Source organism: Elephas maximus, chromosome 3, assembly GCF_024166365.1.
Source record: "Elephas maximus indicus isolate mEleMax1 chromosome 3, mEleMax1 primary haplotype, whole genome shotgun sequence".
Lineage (NCBI taxonomy): Eukaryota > Metazoa > Chordata > Mammalia > Proboscidea > Elephantidae > Elephas > Elephas maximus.
This window is the reverse complement of record NC_064821.1, coordinates 3434351-3458909: the sequence shown is the minus strand read 5'-3', so window position 1 is coordinate 3458909 and position 24559 is coordinate 3434351. Positions and strand designations below refer to the sequence as shown.

Here is a 24559-nt window from a genome sequence, read left to right as displayed (position 1 = left end):
TGCTAACAAAAGGTTGGAAGTTCGAACCCACTCAGCAAAGACTTGGTGATCTGATCCCGAAGAAATTAAGAATCCTGTTGCCAGGGAGTCCACTCTGACTGTAGTGACCCTACAGGACAGAGTAGAACTCTCCCATGGGGTTCCCAAAGCTGTAATCTGTAGGGAAGCAGATTGCTACATCTTCGTCCCCCGCCCCGGGGGGCTGGTGGGCTTGAATTGCTGACCTTTAATCACCAGGGCTTCTCACATTCACATTAGTGTCTGAATAACAATAAAAATACTTGCAAAATTAAGTAATTACTGAACTTCTAGAATGCCAGTGTTGGACAAAGCTCCTGAGGTCACAAAATACAGGTTCTGTTGTGGGTTGAATTATGCCCCCTGAAAAGATATGTTCAAGTTCGAACCCCTCTATCTGTGGATGTGAATTTATTTGAAAATAGGGTCTTTGCTCAGGTAATCAAATTAAGACGAGGTCATACTGAATTAGGGTGGACCCTAAATCCTGGTATTCTTATGCCTGGTTGGTCCCTGGGTGGTGCAAATGGTTAAGTGCTTGGCTACTAACCAGAAGGTTGGCAGTTCAAATCCACCCAAAGGCACCTCAGAATAAAGGCCTGGCAATCTACTTCTGAGAGATCACAGCCTTTGAAAACCCTATGGAGTGCAGTTCTACTCTGACAAGCTTGGGGTTGTCGGGAGAGTCAGAATCAACTTGACAGGCAACTGGTAGTGGTAGTATTTTTTTTTTAAATGCTGGGAAGGGTGGTTCTTTGCAGTCAGCCATCTTCCAGAACACAAAGGATGGAGGGATTTCTTTCCTTCTGTTTTCGAACATGTTCTTGTTGTTTAGGTGAAAGTTTACAGACCAAATTAGATTCCCATTCAACAATTTATACACTTGTTTCATGACATTGGTTGCAAACCCCTGAATGTGTCAGCACCCTCCCCCCTTCCTCCCTGGATTTCCGGCGTCCATTCACCCAGCTTTCCTGCCCCTACTGTCTTTCTGAAGGCAGGACAGTAGTACACCCTGTAACCCCAAACCCATTGCCGTTGAGTCAATTTGGACTAACAGCGACCCTACAGAGGGCAGAGTAGAACTGCCCCATAGGGTTTCCAAGGAGTGGCTGGTGGATTCGAACTGCTAACCTTTTGGTTAGCAGCCGAGCTCTTAACCGCTAGGCCACCAGGGTTCCATCCGCAGGGGATACATTCCAAGACCCCCAGTGGATGCGTGAAATGTACCGAACCCTTTATATACTATGTTTTGTCCTATACATACATACCTATGATAAAGTTTAATTACAAATGAGGTACAGTAAAAGATTAACAGCAATAACTAATAATAAAATAGAACAATTGTACCAATATACTGTAATAAATGTTATGTGAATGTGGTCCCTGGGTGGGACCAGGCAGGATGGCAAGAGATTTCATCAGGTTACTCATTTAACATTTTTGGAGGGCAGTTCACGACAGGTAACTGAAACACTGGAAAGCGAAACCGTGGATTGGGGGGGAGCTGCTGTAAGTATTCTTATACAAACCCACCAAACCCACTGCTGTTGAGTCGATTCTGACTCATAGGAACCCTCTATGACAGAATAGAACTGGCCATAAAGTTTCCAAGGAGCGCCTGGTGGATTTGAACTGCCAATCTTTTGGTTAGCAGCTGTAGCCCTTACCCACTATGCCACCAGGGTTTCCAAGTATTCTTATAAGAGGGAAATATGGGCACTGAGGCACAGGAGAAGTCCATGTGAACGGTGGCATCACTAGGCAGTCCGGGGGTGTAGACCACACTGAGTCACCTGGTTAGAAGGGGTGACACCAGAGTTACTGTAAAATTTTTGTGCAGTATTTCAACAAAATTTATTATTTTTTAATAAAAATATCCCTTTGTTAGTTATAACAATACAAACATTTTTCCTAAGCCCAGCTTACATGCATCAATATACCTACAAGGCTAAAACTCTATGCTAATTTACTTTTTGAACCTTCTAATACACTCTGGTCAGAGCTGTTGTTATTACCCAATTCCAATGACGTTGTGAATCTCCTAGTTTCGTCTCCACGAGCTCCAAGCACGCTCTGTTGTTTTCGTTGGTGGCGGTGTTTTTATAGTTGAGGGTTTTGTCAAATTTTCTGGTGTTTTAGCTACAGTATTGTGGTCATTAGTATCTGTAAACCTATATCAATAACTTTTTTAAGAATTAGGTAGTAATTAAGGAAAAGAAGGAGTGATATACGGGAATTATGATTTACAAGTAATGTTAGCACAAAAAACATTACTAAAGATTCTGTATGCTTTGGTACGGGGGGAGGTCCATGGGAGAGGTGATGCCATGAGTTACGGAACGGGGTGACACCAGTCCTAGAGGACGCCACTGCATGTGAAGACTGAGGCAGGGATCGATGTGTCCACAAGTCAAGGAACGCCAAGGATTGCTAGCCACACCAGAAACTGGAAGAGGCCAGGAAGCATCCTCCACTGGAGCCTTCAGAGGGAGTATGGTCTTGCTGACACTTTGATTTTATACTTCTGGCCTCCAGCACTGTGACAGAATAAATTTCTGTTGCTTTAAGCCACCCGCATGAGAAACCCGTTGCCATACAGTCGATTCTGACTCACAGCCACCCTGTAGGACAGAGTAGAACTGCCCCATATAGTTTCCAAAGAGTGCCTGGTGGGTTTGAACTGCCGACCTTTTTGATTAGCAGCTGAGGTCTTAATCACTGCGCCACCAGGCTCCTTAAGCCACCCAGTTGGTGGTAATTTTTTATGGCAGCCTCAAGGAACAAATACAGCCTCCATTCCCATATATAAAAAAGCCTCCCCTCCACAACCTCTCTGATGCTTTTGGGACATAAGAAACGTTTACCAACATCACCGGGGCAGCTTGCCAAAAATGTGGATTCCAGGGTCCAATTCCCCGCAGGATTCTGGTTTCTTAAATCTGGGCAGGGCCCTGAAATCTGCATTTTAAGATCAAAACCCCAGGATTTAAGAAACTGAGAAACTCTGGAAATGATGACCCAGGCTTAGCATCCTGGGTTCTTCCCAGCTGAGCGACCTTGGTTTTAACCTTTCGGAGACTCTGACTCCTAGGTAAAAGTGAGAATTGTAGGAATTTCACCTCCTAGCCTTCAGCAGAGGGTTCAATGTAATGAGCCAGATACTCATCTAATACAGGGCTTGGTGAGGGGTTCAGAAAATGGTGCAGATATTATTATTGTCTTGCACGCCAAGCTACCGATTAGGAGGTGACATTCTGCCCCCACAAGTGAGATCTCAGAGCTAGGGGACGGGATTCGAACCCGGGCAGAGCCTAGCCCCCCTCCTCGCTCCGCCCCCACGTCAAGGAGTCAGGCCGTTCCCGGGCCGGCCGAGGAGTCCGAAACAGCGTGTTAATTTGCATATTAGGATAGCTCCGCCCCCCGCGCGCCGGAGACCGGCCTCGGGGCCAATCAGAGTGCGGCCTTCTAGCCCCCCGGCGCTCCGAGCCCCGCCCCGGCCGCTTGGGCGCAGCCTACCCCGCTGCCGGCGCCCATCCCGCCCCCCGCTCGGGCCTCCCGCCACCGGGGCTCGCGATTGGCCCCGCCAGGCTGCTGTGCCCGCCCCCCGCGCAGGCCCCGCCTCCGCCGGGGAGCCTCGCTCAAGGCCCCGCGTCGGGTTGGGCTGCGCGGTGCGGGCTGAGGCGGCCGGGGCGGCCCGAGCGCAGGTAGGGAACCCGCGGCGGCCTGATTCGGCCTCGGGGCCGGGGCTTGTGGGCGGAGTGGGGGACCCGGGTGATCTAGGGAGGGGGCTGCGGGCGAAGTGGGGGACCCGGGTGATCTAAGGAGGGGGGTGCGGGCGAAGTGGGGGATCGGGATAGATGGGGAGGGGGCTGAGGACGGAGTGGGGGACCCGGGTGATCTAGGGAGGGGGCTGCGGACGGAGTGGGGGACCCAGGTGATATAGGGAGGGGGGTGCTGGTGAGTGGGGGGGTCGAGGTGGATGGGGAGGGGGCTGCAGGTGAAGTGGGGGACCCAGGAGATCTAGGGAGGGGGCTGCGGGCGAAGTGGGGGATCGGGGTGATCTAGGGAGGGGGCTGCTGGAGAGTGGGGGGATCGAGGTGGATGGGAGGGGGCTGCAGGCGAAGCGGGGGACCCGGGTGATCTAGGGAGGGGGCTGCGGATGGAGTGGGGGGTCGGGGTGATCTGGGGAAGGGGCTGCGGGCAAAGTGGGGGATTGGGGTCATTTAGGGAGGGGGCTGCGAGCGAAGTGGGGGACCGGGGTAGATGGGGAGGGGGCTGCGGGCGAAGTGGCGGATCGGGGTGATTTGGGGAGGAGGCTGTGAACGGAGTGGGGTGATCTAGGAAATGAGCTGCGGGCAGAGTGGGGGGTCAGGGTAGATAGGGCGGGGCCTGGGGATGCAATTTGGGGGTCGGGATTATTGGCGACAGGGCTGCAGACCGAGTGGGAGGTCGGGGTTATGTGTGGAGGGGACTGGGGGTTGAGCTGGGGGTCAGGATAGATGGGGAGGGGCTGGAGATGGAATTTTGGGGTTGGGATTATCTGGGCAGGGGGCTGCAGACGAAGTTGGGGGTGGGGTTAGATGAGAAGAGGGCTTGGGCTTGAGTTGAGGGTGGAGCTTATTTTAGGAGGAGGCTGGCGATGTTATTTGAGGAGGGGGCTGGTGATGGAGTTGAGGGTGGAGGTTATTTGAGGAGGGGGCTAGTGATGGAGTTGAGGGTGGAGGCTATTTGAGGAGGGGGCCATTGATGGAGGTTGAGGTTAGCTAGGGAGACAGCTAGAGATGGAGTGGAGGATGGAGTTTAGCTGGGCAGGGGCTGCAAACGGAGTTGGGGGTCAGGTTAGCCGGGGAGGGTGCTGGATGTAGAAGCTGGGGGGGGCTTTACCTGGGGAGGGGGCTGAGGAATGTAGTTGGGGGGACAAGTTGGCCAGGAAGGTGATTGAGTGAGCCAGGAGTTAGGGTCAGGCTTGTCCCAGAAGGGGTCAAGGGGTGTTGGGAGAAGTGGGTTATTTGCAAGTTAGAAGTAGATGGGGGCTGGGGGAGGAGGAAGTTTGGGTGGAGAGACCAAAGAAGGAAGTGGGGGGCTGAGTGGTGGTGGATTGGAGGGCAGAGGGCTAGGAAGACCTGGGGGCAGGTGTTTTGGAAGGAAGAGAAAGTGGGGGGTCTCAGGTAGGACTTAGTCATAAGAATTTTGGAGGGGCATTACTCCCCTACTTTTGAGGGGCCAACGTTTGGCAGAAAAGGGGGCATGGGGCAGAAACCCCTTGGCATCTGTGGCCTGGAGGGAATGGAAGTTCAAGATACTTTGCGATGTCTATTTCTAGGCTTGAGGGTGCAAAGGAGAATGTCTTGGAAGCAGAAAGTCTCCTGTCGGTGACAATTTTTCATGAATTTTTGGGCTCAGGACTGAGGCACTTAAGTGGGAGTTTTAGGGATGATGGCTTTGAGGGGTGTGGGTGGCGGCACTTTCTTTTTCCTGGGTAGCGGGGGTTGCTCGGGGCTGCAGGGTGGGCGTTGGAAGACAGGCATGATAAGCAGAAGGAGAGAATCCCAGCTAGAGCCTTACAGACTGTTGCTAGGTGTCCGCGGAGCCAGTGCCGAGTGCACACGGTGCCACCGGGGTTCTGTTTGGATGGTGAGGTCTTGTAGAGATTGTGTAGTTGGCTCTGGGGTCAGGTGGGCTTGCGTTCACATCTTGGCTCTAGCTACTTACTTGTGGTGTGGTCTCTTGGAGCTTTGGTTGACCCTCTGTAAAGCATGCACTTCAGAGGTAACTGCGAGGGTCAAATGAGGTGAAGCGTGTCCCTATAGCATGATCCCTGGCACACCATGAGGAGACGCGAAGCGTTGATAATAACGTTCTAAATTAAGTTTTTTCGAGGGAGGTGGTGGGCAGAATTACTGGGTTATCACAGACAGGAGGGAGGGAAGCAATTCGAACTTGACTCCAGCCTTGCAACCTTGGGGTGCACATAAGAGTCACCCTAAAAAAAAAAAACCAAACCCATTGCCATAGAGTGGATTACAACGCATGGCAACCCCATGTCCCCATGTGTTTGTTACCCAGTAGACCTGCCGGTAGGTTTTTCTTGACCTTTGTCTTTACAGAAGCAGATCACCAGCTCTTTTTCCTGCGTCTCCACTGGGTGGGTTTAAACCACTCACCTTTCCTTTAGTGGTCAAGAGCAAACGGTTTACGCCACCTGGGACCTGCCCTATGTGGTCGTTGTTGTTGTTAGGTGCCGTCAAGTTGGTTTTGACTCATAGTGACCCCTGTGACAGAGTAAGACTGCTTCCTAGGGTTTTCTTGGGTGTTATCTTTACAGAAGCAGATTGCCAGGCTCTTCTCCCTCAGTGCCTCTGGGTGGGTTCAAACTGCCAACCTTTAGGTTAGAAGTCGAGCACGAACTGTGCCACCAGGGGACCTTAAGAATCATCCTGGAACCTTTAAAAAACAATCTGGAAAAAAAAAAATTTCTGTATTATTAAAAGTGAGGTGGGGGAGGAAAAAAGAATACCCTGGCCCTGGCCTCAGGAGATTCTGATTTGAAGGGATGTCAAGGAACAAGTGTACCTACTTGAGAAAGGGCTGCCGGGTTGTTCTGAACTGAGCATACCCCGTAAGGAACTGTTCTGATGTTACACCTCAGAAGGAACCATTAGACCATGCTTGTTATTGTTGCCGTCAAGTCCGTTCCGGCTCATGGCGACCCCATGGGTGCACGGTAGAACTGCCCCAGAGGGTGTTCAAGGCTGTGACCTTTTAGAAGCAGGTTGCCAGGACTCTCTTCCACGGCATCTCGGGGTTGTTTTGAACTGCCAGCCTTTCCTCTGGTAGTTGAGCCCTTAACCGTCTGCACTGCCCAAGGTCTCCTGGTCAAAATTGTGTCCTCTTTAAATGTATGATGTTTACAGCTCGAGTTCCGAAGGTAGACCAGGGTCTCTCCCCCTCGGCACTGCTGGGCACTGCTGACGTGGGGGCTGAATTCTTCTCTGGGATGGGGCTGTCCTGTGCGCTGCAGGGGGCTGAGCAGCATCCCTGGCCTCCACCCACTTGATTCCAGTAGTAATAGCGACCCCCCCCCCCACTTCCCCTCAGCTCCCCTAGTTGTGACAACCACAAATGTCTCTAGACCTTGCTGAATGTCCCCTGCGGGGGCACCCCCCTCCACTGAGAACCACTGTTATCAACAAAACTAACTTACTTTCTCATATAAAAACTGTACCTTGCCTTTTAGGCATTCAGACTTTTGGTTTGCTTTTAAATCATTAAGGAGCCCAGGCCGCGCAGTGGTTAAGGCAGTCGGCTGCTAACTGAAAAGTCAGCGGTTCGAACCCAACTGCTGCCCTGTGGGAGAAATATGTGGCAGCCGGCTCCCATAAAGATTATAGCCTTGGAATCCCTACGGGGCTGTTCTGCCCCGTCCTGTAGGGCCGCTATGAGCGGGAATTGACGGCAGTGTTTTTTTTTTTTTAAATCATTTAGTGCTCTCGTTTTGACAGGAGAAGAAAAAAATCACTACTTTCAGAGAATTTAGAAACTTATTTCTGGGTGGGTTTTTTGAATACTGGTATTGATTTGAATATATAATTCATTTATCAGTATAGGCTGTGAAAGACACCAAAGTTCCTGATTTGCTTCCTAGGTTTTTACCTAAAACCCAGTGCCATTGAGTCGACCCTATAGGACAAAAAAGTTTCAGTTATTCAGGTAATTCTGTTCAAAGAGCTTTATTTCAAAAATATTCTTTGGGGGGTGGGAGGGAGAGGGAAATGAGGGCTCACTGCTTAGGGGGCACCGAGCCTCCGCTAAGGGTGGTGAAGAGATTTGGAAACAGAGTGGCGACGTTTGAACAAGGCGATGAACATAATGTCACTGAATTGTACCCGTGAAGAATTTCGAAGTGGCAAATGTTTTGTTACGTATGTGTTTGTTGTTGGGCGCAGTATCTGTTTGTCGTTGGGTGCCGTCTAGCCGATTCCGACTCATAGCGACGCCACGTGACGGAGTAGAACTGTCGCATAGGGTTTCCTAGGCTGTGATCTTTATAGAAGCAGATCGCCAGGTCTTTTCTCCTGAGGAGCTGCTGGGTGGGCTCAGACTGTCGACCTTTTAGTTAGCAGCCGAGTGCTTAAACATTACGCCACCAGGGCTCTGTACGTATCCGTTTTCTACCATTAAAAAAAATATTCTCTGACCCATGTCTTTATTTTTGCTCTTGTTTAATGCTTCGTAAAGCCTGGGGCCCTGTGATTTGACGGGGAAGAAAACTAAACATGAATTATCCTAACGTGCACGATGTGTAGTGGAGTAAAAACTTCTTTTCCCTTCAAGGTGTTACGACAGGTTTTTCATTTGCATCTGGAAACAAGTGTTGACTTTTAAAATTCTTTTTGTCATTGTTGTTGGGTGCCATCAAGTTGATTCTCCACTCACAGCGACCCCATGTGACAGAGCAGAACTTCCCCAAAGGGTTTCCTAGGCTGTGATCTTTGCGGGAGCAGACCTTTGGGTTGGCAGCTGAGCGTTTAACTGCTGCGGCACCTGGGCTCCTTAAAATCCTATTTACTGGGTCATTTGTATTTGAAGATCCTGAGTAATTTTGGGTGGGTAGTAATTTCTTACAAAGGAGTGGTGCCTGGCCTCTGTGAATTTGGAACTTTCCGGTACTTTCTGGAGAGGCCTGTCACCACGATAGCTGTGTGACCCCGCAGGGTTGACACAGACTTGTCCCCGATACTTTGTTCCCTGCGGGCTGCTGTGCCTTCACCGACCGACTGTGGTGGCCCCATTGAGATTGCCCAAACCGGTGTTTTGTTCTGGGGAAGCCTTGTTCTTACACTTGCCACATGCCTGTGTCCTTTAACGGCTGCCTTTTGCAATTTGACGACCTTGGCAATGTCAGGGAGCCACCTCCAGTAGCTCTGCTCAAGAGGGCATTTCTCGAACTCACTTTTCACTGCTTCTCTTTCACGCAGACCTTTGGCTTGCGTGGAAAGCGCTCACTGAATCTGTCACCTAAGAGACCAAGCGGTAGAGCTGAGGGAATGGGTGACTTGTCGTCCACAGTCATGCACGGCTCCCACCCTCCTCGTCTGCCCGCCGTGCCTATTGCTGTTGCTGTTCGCTGCCATCGGGTCGGCCCCTGACACGTGGTGACCCCATGCACAACGAATGGAATGCTGCCCAGTCCTGCACCATCTTCAAGATCATTGGTCTGCTTGAGTCCATGGTTGGGGCCATTGTGTATTTTGAGGGCACTCCAACCTAGGGGGCTCGTCTTCCAGCACTGTATCAGGCAATGTTCTGTTGTGACCCATAGGGTTTTCATTGGCTGATTTTTGGAAGTTAATTGCCAGGCCTTTCTTCCTAGTCTGTCTCAGTCTGGAAGCTCTGCTAAAACCTGTCCACCATGGGTGACCCTGCTGGCATTCGAAATGCTGGCGGCATAGCTTCCAGCACCACACCAACATGCCGCCGCCACAGTAGGACAAACTGACGGACGGGGGCTGGGGGAGGGTGTGCGGACCTTTTGCTTAGAGCACCCTAACTAGTTTATTGACCCCCATTCTCTCCCTCTAGGCCCCCAAGTGGTGCAGACAGTTTGCGCTCGACTACTAACCTAAAGGTTGGCAGTTTGAACCCACCCCGCTGTGCTGCGGGAGAAAGGCCTGGCGATCTGCTTCTGTAAAGATCACAGCCAAGAAAACTCCATGGGGCGGTTCTACTCTGCCGCACATGGGGTCGCCGTGAAGTTGGAATTGACTCGAAGGCTTTGGGGTTTGGTTCTGGTTCCCCTTCTCCCTCCTCAGTGGGTCGTCCCTGTATGACCAGAACAAAGCTTTCTACAACACAGATTGGTTTGCCGTTTCTCTGCCACCGTCTTCAGCTCCTCACCCACATGATAAAAATCTCAGTTTCTCTCTTCCTCACGTGGCCCTGGTGGCACAGTGTGGTTTGGCTCCACCTTACCTTTCCGGCTAACCTTCTCTCTGACTCCCCTTCAGCCCCCACAAATGGTCCCTTCGAGCTCCTCCCTGCTGCCCCCCACCCCAGCCTGCCCCAGGCTTCCTGAGCACTTCCTTCCTTCTTTTATCCAACAAAGACTTGCTCTGTGCCTATTTTAAGCTTTCAAGCTTGTGCCAGGTGCTGGGAGTGAATGAGACACTTGTGCGCACGGGTGGGGAGGCATGGGGACCGACGACCCGGGCATTCTGGAGGTCACAGTTTGCTCTAGAGCACTCTCAGAGTCGTGATCTCTGGGGGTAGAAGAGATGGGGCCCCAAAACCAGAAGGCCAACCCAGTTGCCGTCAAGTCAACTCCGGCTCATGGAGACCCCGTATGTGTCTGTTATGGATTGAGTTGTGTTGCCGCAAACGTGTTGAAATCCTAACACCTAGACCTGTTGACAGAAACCCTGGTGGTGCAGTGGTTAAGAGCTGCAGCTGCTAACCAAAAGGTTGGCAGTTTGACTCTACCAGCTGTTCCTTGGAAACCCTACGGGGCAGTTCTCCTCTGTCCCACAGGGTCGCTGTGAGTTGGGATCAACTGGATGGCAACCGGGTTTTATAGCTGTGGACCTGAGGAGGTAATCCCATTTGTTGTGTTAATGACCCCGTATCAGTGTAGGGTTGTGTCTTCAACCTCATCACTTTTCAGGTATAAAAGGAGCGGAGTAGGCGGGGAGAGGAGTCCCTTGGTGGTGGAAAGGCTTAAACTACTAGCTGAAAGGTTGGTGGTTCAGGTCCACCCAGGGGCGCCACAGAAGACAGGCCTGGTGGTCTGCTTCTGAAGGATCCCAACCCTGCAAACCCTATGGAGCCGTCCTACCCTGCACACAGGGGTCGCCGTGAATCAGAATCGACTCGATGGCAACAGATACAGAGACGATGAAGCACAGATGGGGGAATGATGGAGGCCACATGGAGATCGCCCGGGAACGCGGAACGCTGGAGCCAGCGAAGCTGAGACAGGGATCTTCCCGAATGGACAGAGAAAGCCTTCCCCCGGAGCCGGCACCCTGAATTCAGACTCTAGACTCCTAAAGTATGAGAGAATAAATTTCTGTTCCTTAAAGCTACCCACTTGTGGTATTTTTGTTACAGCAGCGCTAGGTGACTAAGACAGTGTCAGAGTAGAACTGGCCCCTGTAGGGGTGTCAGTGGCTGCGTTCTCGGAAGCAGGTCCCCAGGCCTTTCTTCTGAGGTGCCTGTGGGCAGTCTTGAACCTCCAACCTTTTGGTTAGCAGCCGAGCGCATTCACTGTTTGCGCTGCCTGGGGACTCCTGATCGGGACCCTGAAAAGCCTGTCGCCATCAAGTCAATTCCAACTCACAGTGGCCATATAGGACAGAGTGGAACTGCCCCCTAGGGCTTCCAAGGAGCTGCTGGTGGATTTGAATCGCTGGCCTTCTGGTTAGCAGCCGAAGCTCGCCGTTGCTCTTAATCACTGCTCCACCCGCTGGCTCCCGGAGGGGCCCAGGCATGTGTATTCCATGAGCTCCACCGGTGCAGCTGTGATAAGTTTTTCAGGGTACAGGAAGGTGGGGTAACAATTACTCCTCGAAAGCCCCAGGGAAGAGTCTGGAAGAAGCCTTGGAGAACTGCACAGAGGTCTGCAGGAGGGCAGGCCAGGAGGGCACCCCATCTTTGTGTGTATGCGGTGGTGGGCTGGGGCTGGGTCTTTCCACACTCGTCTCTCATCTAGGGCAGGGTTTCTCAACCATGATGCTGTTGATGTTTGAGGTCGGATTATTCTCTGGAATGGGGCTGTCCTGTGCGCTGTAGGGTGTTGAGCAGCATCCCTGGTCTCTACCCACTCATGCGAATAGCCCCCTACCCCAGTCATGACAACCACAAATGTCCCCAGGCATTGGCAAATGTCCCCTGGGGCAGAGTTGCCCCACTGAGAACTCCTGGGTTGGGGGATTCCACTGACCCCCAGGAGACTCGGTCCCATAATCATCTGAGTTACTGACGTCCTAGGATGCTGCCCACATTTAAATCCACACACTGAGTGGGGAGGAGAGAGGAGGGAAATCACAGGAGCCGGAGGGCCCCGTGGTTTACAGGGGCTAACCCGGTGGATGCTGCAAAGAATATCGGATATGCCATGGATTGTCAGAAGAACGAATAAATCTGTCTAGGAAGAAGTACAGCCAGAATGCTCCTTAGAAGCAAGGATGGTGAGACGTTGTCTCATGTACTTTGGACATGTTATCAGGAGGGACCAGTCCCTGGGAAACGACATCATGCTTGGTAAAGTAGAGGGTCAGTGAAAAAGAGGAAGACTCGCAATGGGATGGACTGACACAGTGGCTGCAACAGTGGGCTCAAACATAACGACGACTGTGAGGATGGCGCAGGACCAGGCAGTGTTTCATGCTGTTGTGCACTGGGCCACTAAGAATCGGAACTGACTTGACGGCGCCTGACAACAACAACCCATCAGGGATTTATTTTGGTGTGTGCTGTGAGCAGGGGTCAAACTCAGTTGTTTTCTTTCCAAATAATTAGTGCAGGGTTCTTCCCCTCGGCACTGCTGACAGGGGGACAGGATCATTCTCTGGGGTGGGCTGCCCTGTGCACTGCAGGCTGCTGGAAGCATCCCTGGGCTCCATGCATTCAAGGCCAGTAGTACCTCCCCTCCCAGTCATGACAACCACAAATGTCCCCAGACATCACCCAGTGTCCCCTGAGGGCAGAGTCACGCAGGTGAGGACCCCTGCTCTTGGGCATTGCTGGACGCAAGGTGGCACGTGGCAAGCGTGTACCTGCATTAAAGAATGGACAGATGTCGCTCAGGTCTGACTCAATGCCATCTCCTTAGAGACCCTCGGTGGACAGGATTCCCGTCTTCCTGCTGTAACCATGTTGCCCTGCCGACACTGAACAGATCTTGCCAAATGCCGTTCAGTGAGTCACTCAGTTCTCGAAAGGTAATAGCCACGTGCCTAAAAAAATTCCATGTTTGAGAACAAAATTCTCTCCATTCTCTCCTTAATCAGGTTTGTAATCGAACCCACCAGAGCCAGTAAGCTCTGGGGACTTGGGTCCTAAGTGGCCAGGCTATTCTGGGGTAGGTTAGACCATTTTTGCAGGAATCTAGGTTTTGGGGGGCTTATTTGTTGCTATTGCTTTTTGTGGAAATCTTGGTGGCATAGTGGTTAAGAACTACAGATGCTAACCAAGAGGTCGGCAGTTCAAATCCACCAGGTGCTCCTTGGAAACACTATGGGGCAGTTCTACTCTGTCCTTTAGGGTCGCCATGAGTCAGAATCCACTTGATGGCAGCGGGTAGTAGAGGTATTGAGTAGCACTTAACTAGCTCAACAGTAGTTTTCTCTTTTAAAAAAATCAGTTGTATTTTTAAATATCTGTTCTATGGTAGCCTGATAGCGAGCAGTGGTTCTCAACCCCAGGCCATTCTGGAGACAGCTGGGGTTGTCACAACTGGGGGAAGGGGAGGAGGGTGCTACTGGCTTCTAGTGGTCAGTGTCAACACCCTACAGTGCACAGGACGGCCCCACCCCAGAGAACGATCTGGCCCCCGTGTCAGCATTGCTGGCTGGAGACACCCTGTGTTAACTGTTTGGAAAAAACAGTTGAGTTCTGTCCCTGCTCAGATCATTGTTGTTATTGTTAGGTGCCTTCGAGTTGTTCCGACTCATAGCGACCCTATGCACAATGGAACGAAACACTGCCCAGTCCTGAGCCATCCTTACCATCGCTGTTACACTTGAGCCCTTTGTTGCAGCCACTGTGTCAATCCACCTTGTTGAGGGTCTTCCTCTTTTCTGCTGACCCTGTACTCTGCCAAGCATGACGTCCTTCTCCAGGGACTAATCCCTCCTGACAACATGTCCCAAGTATGTAAGATGCAGTCTCACCATCCCTTGATTCTAAGGAGCATTCTGGTTATACTTCTTCTAAGACAGATTTGTTCGTTCTTCTAGCAGTCCGTGGTATATTCAGTATTCTTGGCCAACACCATAATTCAAAGGCGTCAGTTCTTCTTCTGTCTTCCTTATTCATCATCCAGCTTTTGCGAGCATATCAGGCGATAGAAAACACCATAGCGGGTCAGGCGCACCTTAGTCTTCAGGGTGACATCTTTGCTCTTCAATACTTTAAAGAGGTCCTTTGCAGCAGATTTACCCAATGCAATGCGTCTTTTGATTTCTTGACTGCTGCTTCCATGGGTGTTGACTGTGGATCCAAGTAAAATTAAATCTTGGCAACCTCAATCTTTTCTCCGTTTATCATGATGTTGCTCATTGGCCTGGTTGTGAGGATTTTTGTTTTCTTTATGTTCAGGTGCAATCCGTATACTGGAGGCTGTGGTCTTTGATCTTCATTAGTAAGTGCTTCAAGTCCTCTTTACTTTCAGCAAGCAAGGTTGTTCCATCTGCATAATGCAGGTTGTTAATGAGTCTTCCTCCAATCCTGATGCCCTGTTCTTCACATAGTCCAGCTTCTTGTATTATTTGTTCAGCATACAGATTGAATAGGTACGGTGAAAGAATACAACCCTGACGCACACCTACCCTGACTTTAAACGATCAGTACCCCCTTGCTCTGTCCAAACGAATGCCTCACGAACTATGTACAGGTTCCTCATGAGCACAATTAAGTGTTCTGGAATTCCCATTCTTTGCAATGTTATCCATAATTTATTGTGATCCACACAGTCGAATGCCTTTGCATAGTCAATAAAACACAGGTAAACATCCTTCTGGTATTCTCTGCTTTCAGCCAGGATCCATCTGACATCAGCAATGATATCCCTGGTTCCATGTCCTCTTCTGAATCCGGCTTGAACTTCTGGCAGCTCCCTGTCGATGTACTGCTGCAGCCGCTTTTGAATGGTCTTCACACCGTACACCAGAATACGTTTCCCAGTGGGTCAGGTGGTATAAAACCGGGGTGAGGCACAGCTTCTGTGATTTCCCTCCTCTCTCCTCCCTGGTGCTGAAGTGGTTAAGAGCTCAGCTGTCGGTGGTTTGAATCCACCAGCCACTCTGTAGAAACCCTATGGGCTGTTCTACTCTGTCCTGCAGGGTCGCTGTGAGTCGGAATTGACTCGACAGCAACAGGTTTGGTTTGGTTTTTCTCCTCCCCGTTCAGTGTGTGGATTTACTTTTTAAAAACAATTATTTATTTTGTTTGTTGTTGTTGCGAATATCCACCGCAGAATGTACACCAGTTCAGTAGTTTCTGCCTGTGACATTCCGTGACATTGAAGAGTTTCTGCCGGCTGTGCAGCCACTCCCAGCCCCCCTCAGCGTGTGGATTTAAACGTGGGCCGTGTCCTAGGTCGTCAGAAGGTCAGATGATTATGGGTCACGCCACCTCTTGGGGGTCAGTGGAATCCCCAAACCCCCAAGCCCAGGTTCTCAGCCGGGGGGCCATTCTGCCCCCAGGGGACACTGGACAGTATCGGGGGACAGTTGTGGTTGTCATAGCTGGGGAGGGGTGCTACTGGCATGGAGTGGATGGAGGCCGGGGATGCTGCTCAACACCCCACAGGGCACAGGACGCCGCACCCCAGAGAAGGACCCACCCCCCACGTCAGCAGTGCTGAGGATGAAAACGTCATTTTTTGCAGAAATTGCTTCCATTTTTGGAATTTCTGAAATGTTACTCTTTAGAAGATGATAAAATAGAAGAAGATTGCCTGTCTTTACTGCGTGTTAAGTAGTTGAGAATCTGCCTTTCTTAATCACGGGTGTGTGTGTGTATGTGTGTGTGTGTGTGTGTGTGTGTGGCTACATTTTATGTTAAAGTGCGTTGATTCCTGGGCCAGGACCCTGGTGAATTTTGGTTGCAGATTATTTTGAAAGCTTCTCACTCACAGGCCTCTGCTTGCTGAAGCTTCTCGTTCCTTCCCCAGACTCTGTGGTCCAGGCTGTTGTCCCTGCTCTCTGCCTGCTTAGGCCGTCTCAAGCTGGATGGACAAAAAAGTCAGGAGGGGTCAAGAAAGACCTGTTGCCTTCGGGTTGATTCCAGCTCATAGTGACCCTATAGGAAAGAGTAGAACTGCCCCACAGGGTTCCCAAGGAGCAGCTGGTGGATTCGAACTGCCAGCTTTCTGGTTAGCAGCCATAGCAGCCACCAGGGCTCCGGCGAAGTCAAAGAAGGGAGGTAAACCAGCCAGGTTAGAATGCAGGTGACGTTCCTGCAGAGACGGTGCAGGGGGAGATGAGTTATTAGCTGCCGTCGAGTCAGCCCCTGAGTCACGGCGACCCCATGCACAATGGAATGGAACACTGCCTGGTCCTGGGCCATCCCTGTGATGGGTTTCGGATTGGACCATGGGGGTCCATAGGCTTTTCTTTGACTGATTTTCAGAAGTTGATTGCCAGGCCTTTCTTCCTAGTCTGTATGGAAGCACACGCACAGCACCTCATAAGCCTCTACTGACAGACCGTGGCAGCTGTACATGTGGTGCACTGGCAGAGACTTGAACCCGGGTCTCCTGCGTGCAAGGCGAGGATTCTCCCACCGAGCCACCCCTACCTTGTTCCTCGGTTGAGGGGCTCAGTAAATATTTCATGGAAGGAATGAATACAGCAGAGGCAGCCTCCCTGGGCAGTGAATTCAATTCTGCCTTGTCCTGCCTGGCCAAGGGGACCCACGCCCCTGTCCTGCTCTCCAGGCTGTGGTCTGCATCTCCCTCCCCAGGGCCCTGTCCTCCCTGCGCCCCCTCCCAGGAGTGTGTTCACTGTGGGTGGTGAGATTCCAGCTGTCCCTGGACTGTTGTGGTCCTACTTGCTCAACTCCCTCCTTCCTCCTCCCCTTCTCTCTTCCTTTCTCAAAGTCAGTAACTTTGAAACATGCACCGTCTCACAAAACCTGGAGAACTGCAACTAGGCCCCCGGTCTTCAGGCGGTGGGAGGAAGTGGGAGTGGCTGGTTCCTCTGCTCCAGAGAAGCCGCCTGGGGCGGAGGGAGGAGGCCACAGGTTAGCGGTGCAGCCGCCAGTAAGAGCGGCAGACGTGCCTCATCTGTAAAAGGGGCGTAGGGAGCCCACCTTGTCCGCCTCCAAGGGGTTGCAGGTCAAAAAAGGAGGCATATAGAAGGTGCCGTGGGAATTTTAAAGCGCTATTTAGATATTAAAGGAGCCCTGCTGGCGTAGCAGTTAAGCGCTTGGCCGCTAGCTGAAAGGCCAGTGGTTCGAACCCACCCAGTGGCTCCACAGAAGAAGGACCTGGGAATCTGCTCCTGTAAAGATTACAGCCCAGGAAGCCCCGTGGGGCAGTTCTGCTCCATCACAGAGGGTCAGGAAGCCCTGTGGGGCAGTTCTGCTCTGTCACAGAGGGTCCCTGTGCGCTGGAATTGGCTCCTCGGCACCAAACAACAATACGTAGATATTAGTTATTATTGTCATTAAAGTGATGGGTTTGACTAAACCAGGATTTCTTCATCTCAAAACTCTTGATGGGTGGTGCAAAGGCTTAACATGCTTGGCTGCTAACCGGAAGGTTGGAGGCTCAAGTCCACCCTGAGGTGCCTTGGAAAGAAAGGCCTGGGGTTTTGAAAGAGCGAGAATAGTTAACTTCAAAGAACTTGGCTCTAACTCTGGTGGTGAGTTTTCATCCCCTCCTGGCTTCCTGGCTGAGCAAGGGTTAATGACCCGGGAGCGATGTGTGTAAGGAGGTTTTAAGAGCCAAAATCTGCTAGGCAAAATGTCCTCGAGCAAGGTTTGAAAACCCTGTGGTTTAGGTTAAAATAAATGTTTTCTTTGGTTGGCTTGGGACCCAGGGCAGTTCTTTTTCAACACCAGCTGAACTGAAAAACCCCTTTCTCTTTAAGTTGAGAACAGACAGCCGTCCCTAACATCTGCTCGTTTTTAAACCTTTGAGGCAGGGGAGAGACATGGAAGGTTCTCTTTTTTGCAAGTTGCTACTTAGGAAATATACAGCGTTTCTTTCTCCAGGGGGTGGGGGGACGGGGCTGGGTGGGGCTCTGTGAAGGGCTGGGCGGCTGTTGTTTTAACCCTTTCATGCCCCAATTCAGAAACCCTGGTGGCGTAGTGCTACGGCTGCTAACCAAAGGGTTGGCAGTTCGAATCCGCCAGGTGCTCCTTGGAAACTCTATGGGGCAGTTCTACTCTGTCCTATAGGGTCGCTATGAGTCGGAATCGACTCGATGGCACTGGGTTTGGTTTTTTTTTTTTTTTGGTGTGCCCCAATTCAGCTCTGCTTTGAGTTTTTTTGTTGATACCATGTGTTTCCATGAATGGAAGCACACTGAATCCTTGAGTGTGTCTGAATTTTTGGTAGGTAGCGTGGATTTTTTTTCTTGCCCCTTCCCACAAGCCTCCCCTAAGTGTTTGGTGGCACACATGAAGGACCACTAATTATATCCCAGGGTCTGCTGGTACCTGTGTGTAACAAATACAAATTTTCAAAATTCCTGTTTTTCCTACCTCCTACACCTCACAGGATACCCTGTGAAAACAGTAATTTGTAGCACACGCCTGTTTCTTTGGTTTCCAGCAGTCAGAAAGGCCCCAGCTTTGCGGCAGCTCGCACTGCCGGTGGTGCAGCAGCTTCCCAATAAACCCAGAGGGAGAAAAGGTACTTGGTCCCTAGAGGTACCTGTGAGCCTGAAAGGGTTAAAAGATGCTTTTTTGTGTGTGTGTGTCTGTGTGTGCATGTCTCTATATGTGTGTTTGTCTCTGTGTGTGTGTATGTATGTGTCTGTGCGTCTCTCTGTGTCTGTGTGTGTGTGTCTGTGTGTGTCTGTGTGTCTCTGTGTGTATCTCTGTGTATGTGTCTGTGTCTCTGTGTATGTGTGTGTGTGTATGTCTCTTGTGTGTGTGTGTCTGTGCGTGGCTCTGTGTGTGTGTGTTCCCCTCCCCTCTGTCCTCTCCTCTCTCTGTCTCTCTTCTCCTCCCTGTCTCTTCTCTCCTTCTCTCTGTGTGCCTCTCTCTTCCTCTTTCCTTCTCTCTCCCCAGGAGTTAAGGCTTCTGAGGAGTCTTTTTAACTGGGTAAAGAAAAGGAAGGGTGATCCGGTGATGGTTCTAAAACCTCACACGTGTGTGTATAGGCCTGGGCACAGAAGGGTGGTGGGCTGGGATTCCAGAACCTTCACTTCCAGCTTTGGCTCTGCCTCCATTTTGAAAATTGGCAAAGCTACCTTTCCCCTCAGCCTGTGTTTTCCCAGCTGTGAAATGGACATAGGAGAGGAGCCTCTTAACAGCTGCTCTGCTTATTAGCAGCAGCCCTATGTGTGGCCCAGAGCACGGTGTTGGACGTGTGTCAATTTGAAGAAAGAATATAGGGCTGATTCCGAGACCTGATGTTGCTGGAATTATTTTCAATTTACAGAAAGGTGGCAAAGCTGGTCCAGAGAGCTCCTGTCTATGCCTTCCCCAGCTTCCCCTTACGTTCACACGTTAAGGTAGTACATTTGCCACAACTAAGAAATTAACATTGGTAGGACGCTCTTAACGAAATGCCACACTATTCAGATCTCACTAGTTTTTCCCTAGGAGCCCCTGGGTGGAGCGAATGGTTAAGTGCTCAACTGCTAACTGAAATTTTGACGGTTTGAACCCACCCAGAGGCACCTCAGAAGAAAGGCCTGCTGGTCTGCTTCTGCAAAACCAGCCACCAAACACCCTATGGAGCACAGTTCTGCTGTGCACACATGGGGTCGCCACGGGTCGGAGTCGACGTGACGACGTCTGGTTTTGTTTTCCCTGGTGCCCTTTTTCTAATCCAGGATCCCATGTTGCGTTTAGATGTCACGTGTCCTTAGGCTCGTCTGGTCTAGCACAGTTTCCTGAGCTTTTGTTGTCTTCCGTGACCCCGACAACCTTGAGGGGGACTGGTTGGGATCCTGGGGAACATCCCCAGCCTCGTCTGTCTGATCTTTTCTTGTGATGAGATTGGGGCGATGGGTTTTGGGGAAGAACACGCAGAGGTGGGGCGCCCTTCTCGTCACACCGCATCGGGGAGTACCGGCCACCCGTATGAGTTACCACTGGTGATGTTGACCTGGATCTCTTGGCCCAGGTGGTGCCTGCCCAGGGTCTTTTGAGACCTGCGTTTGGTCGCCTCCCTCCCACGGTGTGTTCTGTGACGCTGGCCTTCTGGGCCCTGTGTTGTGGGAACTTTGTATGTTTTTGATCTTCATAGCATGGTGTAAGCTTCCTGTTGGGTTGACCCCACCCCACGAAGACTGCACTTCTTGAGATAATTTTGGGGAGCTGGAAACTCATCTCTTCACATACTGTGGGTGCGAACACTCAAGAGTGTTGGGGAGAAATATTTCCCTTCGGATTTGAGGCATATGCACCCCCCTCCTCCCCTAATCCTAAATGTGTGTGCTTTGAGGGGGGCTTGGAAGGGATCCCACCCCTGGTTTCTGAAATAAGCGTAAGCTGCTCTGTAAGCGTTTTCAGCACAGCTCTGCGTAAGGTGCTACACTTCACACATGAGGCGGTTCCTCAAGAAGTTAAACACAGAAAGGGGGTAAAACGCAGAACAGAATTTCAAATTCCCCTGGAATCCAGACTTTCTGGAGCCATGGAGCTTGGACGAACTCCAGAAACTGTTGCCCTGCGATAATCTTTAAACCTGAAACCAAAAATATCCCCTCAGTTCTTCTAAAAACCAAACGATAGTTTAGCTCAATTAGTAAAAAAGTTCACCTTGAGCATTGCGCTCTTTTAAAGAACTGTATGGGATCAAATTGACACCTGCAGCGAGAAAAGTCAGGTAGGAAACTAAAAGTCAGGTAGGAAACTAACGGGGCAGTGAGTTTATGTCAAGGGGGCGGGACAGTTTGGAGAAGGAGGGTGAAGATGGATGCACGACTCTATGAACGTAATCACCGTGACCGAATTATAAGTGGAGAAATGGTTGAATTAATGTGTGACTGACAACAGGAAAAATAAGTTACTGTATTTTTAAACAAATAACACGCATGTTTACTTTTTTTTGCCAACTATGCTCTGGCCCCCAGAGATATTTTTGTAAGCACATTATGCTAATTTTTTTACAGGGTGCTGTAAAAAATTAGCATAGCGTACTTACAAAAATACCTCGTGCAGGGGGGAGGAGGGAGGGCGCAGCTGGCAAAAAAAAAGTATAAATGTGCATTATTGGCATAAAAATGTGGTAACCATAAGGAGCCCTGGTGGCGCAGTGGTTAAAGTGCTTGGCTGCTAACTGAAAATTGGCAGCTCAAAGCTAGCAGCCGCTCCATGGGAGAAAGATGTGGCAGTCTGCTTCCGTAAAGATTTGCAGCCTTGGAAACCCTATGGGGCAGTTCTGTTCTGTCCTAGACGGTCATTATGAGTTGGAGTCGACTCTACTGCGGTGGGTTTTTATGGTAAATACAGAACTACCACACGGCCCAGCAGTTCCACTCCTTGGTACGCACCCCAGATAGCTGAGAGCAGCACCTCAGACACACGTGCACCAATGTACATCGCAGCATTATTCACAGCAGACAAAAGGTGGAAACAACCCAAGTGTCTGTCAGTGGATGAATGAATAAATAAAACGTGGCCCGTCCACACAATGGAATATCATTCAGCCGTAAGGAGAAATGAAGTCCTGACACACGCTACGACACGGATGAACGTTGGAAACATTACGCTCAGTGAGAGAAGCCAGATGCAAGAGGACAAATATTACATGTGATCCCACTTATATAAATATCTACAGTAGGCAAAGGAGCCCTGGTGGCGCAGCGGTTATGAGCTCAGCTGCTAATGCAGAGGTCAGCAGTTTGAATCCACCAGCCGCTCCTTGGAAACGCTATGGGGGAGTTCTCCTCTGTCTTATAGGGTTGTAATGAGTCAGAATTGATCCGACAGCAACGGGTTTTTTTTTAGAATAGGCAAATGCGTAGAGACCAAAGTTGACCAGTGGTAACCAGGGTGGATGGGAGGCAGAAAGGGGAGTTACTATCTAGGGGGCATCGAGTTTCTGTCACAGGTGATGAAAAAATACTTGGCTGCTGGAGAGTGGTGGTGGCTGGACAAGACTGTGAATGTCATTAATGCCACCGAATTGTAATCTTAAAAATGGGTACAAGGGCAAATTTCTGGGTATATATATATATACACACATATATACAATGTACACACTACACACACACATACACGCCCACACAGTGTCCTACTGCTGCCATAATAGCAATACCACAAGCAGGTGGCTTTAAAGAAGAGGAACTTATTTTCTCACAGTTGAGGTGGCCAGATGCCTTAATCCAGGGTGCCGGGCCTAGGGGAAGGCTGTCTCCGTCTGTTCGCTCTGGGGAAGGTCCTTGTCTCAGCGTCTGTAATCCTGGCGTTCTTCAGTTCCTCGGTGATCTTCGCGTGGCATCTGTCCGTCTTCTTGATGTTTGTGCTTCCTTCTTCATCCCTTCCGCTCTTCGCATAACTCAGAAGTGATTAGGTTTAGGACCCACCCTCACCGCTGTGGCCTCATTAACATAACAAGGAAATCTGTTTTCCAAACAGGATCCTTTCGCAAGTGTAGGGGTCAGAACTCCAACACATATTTTGTGGGGACACAATTCAATCCATAACAATATATTGTTGTTTTCCAGTGCAGTTGAGTCAACTGTGACTCATAGCAACCCCACGTGACGGAGTAGACCTGCCCCATAGCGTTTCCTAGGCTGAAATCTTTACAGGAGCACATTGCCAGGTCTTTTCTCCCACAGAGACGCTGGGTAGGTTCAAACCACCAGCCTTTCTGTTAGCAGCTGAGTGCTTAGCCATTTGGACCACTAGGGTTCCTTAACACCATCTTACCATGATAAAATTAAAACAAATGAAAATGTAAGGAGGGGAAGATTTAGAGTTAAGACAGGTGGACCCTTCTCAGAAATGAAGTCAGGGTGAGCGTGGTGTCTCTTAGCTTCGCGTTTCTGCCCTCCTGCCTGGCCTGAGGAGTGGATGGGCCTGCCAGCTCAGGGACTGAGGTGACACCCTTGGTTTGCACTCTCACTCAGATGGGGTGTCTGTGAAAGCCACAGATTGCTGGAAAGCAGGGTGCTTGTGGGACATGTTGGCGAGTGTTTCAAAGCAAAACCACGGCGTTGATACCGGATCTCCTTGGAGAACAAGAGCAGGCTGTCCTCTGGGCTGTTTGGGGCAGTGAATGGGACCCTTTGTTGCATTGAGATCTTTGTCTTAGTGGCCTCTTTTACTGTGAAAATACCAACAGGGTACAGCTAGGGGCCGGGTGTGTGAGACAGAGTAAGCCAGGTCCCTGGAATGCCAGGCTCTTGTCTCCAGTGGAGGAGACGCATTAAAAAGCTCGGTGCCATTGAGTCAATTCCAACTCACAGCAACCCTATAGGACAGAGTAGAACTGCCCCACAGGGTTTCCAAGGAGTGGCTGGTGGACTCGAACTGCCGACCTTTTGGTGAGCAGCCGTAGCTCTCAACCACTGTACCACCAGGACCCCAGAGATCCATTAGTCATGGTAAAGAAAAAAAAAGTCATTGAACTGTACGTGTAGAAACTGCTAAATGGGTGTATGTTCTGCTGCGTATATTCGCAACAACAAATGAAATAAAAAGCAAAACAAAAACACCAACCTTGTTGCCATCAAGTTGATCCTGACTCATGGTGACCCCATGGTTTACAAAGTAGAACAGCTCCATAGGGTTTTCTTGGCTGTAATCTGAACAGAGGCGGATTTCCAGGCCTTTTTCTCCAGTATCTCTGGGCAGTACTGAACCGTCAACCTTTAGGTTAGTACCGGAGTCCAGCACAAACTGTTTGTGCCACCATTGAGTAAGACACATTTATTCCACCGCCCGTCTGTCAGTCTGTCATACTCGGCAGCCTGTCTGTTGCTATGATGCTAGAAATTGTGCCGCCGGTACTTCAAATCCCAGAATGGTGGACAGGTTTCAGAGGAGCTTCCAGACGAAGACAGACTAGGAAGAAAGGCCTGGCGATCAATGTCCAAAAGTCAGCCAATGAAAACCTTAGGGTTCCAGAATATTGTCTGAGACTTCAACTTGCTTACTTTGGACATGTCATCAGAAGGGACCAATTGCTGGGAAGGACATCATTTTTGGTGACGTGGAGGTCCAGGGAGGGCGAGGGAGACCCTCAATGAGATGGACTGACACAGTGGCCACAACAATGGAGTCATACATATCAGTGATCATGAAGAAGTCGAAAGACCTGGCAGCGTTCCCTTCTGTTGTACGTAGGTCGCCGCGAGTCACAGCCTACTCGAAGGTAGCTAACGATGACAACAGGCTGACATCATGGTGTTCCTTCTCACTACCAGCTCCATCCTTCTCTCCCCAGGTGCAGGAGGAGCCTCCCAACCTACTTGCTTGCCTCTACTTTTGCGCACTCTGGTTTTGTCTTTGAAATAAACTTTGTGTTTGGGAATGATTTTAGATTGACGGAAGAGTTGCGAAGCCGGTACAGAGGGTGCCTGTCTACCCCTCACCCAGCTTCCCATGTTAACATCTTCTGTTGCCAGGGTGCACACAGCACGACTAGGAAGTTAACGTGGGTACCTGATCATTGACTAAACACAGG

General features: G+C 50.5%; 1 protein-coding gene across 1 annotated transcript in view; it reads left to right on the top strand.

The window, feature by feature from the left end:
- The first annotated feature begins 3653 nt into the window (after positions 1 to 3653).
- The window catches only part of GNG7 (G protein subunit gamma 7), a 190018-nt gene continuing 169112 nt past the window's right edge, over positions 3654 to 24559 (top strand). Inside the window, exon 1 of the mRNA XM_049876343.1 lies at positions 3654 to 3725. The gene's annotated coding sequence lies outside the window, so the exon portion shown is untranslated. The remainder of the gene's footprint in view (positions 3726 to 24559) is intronic.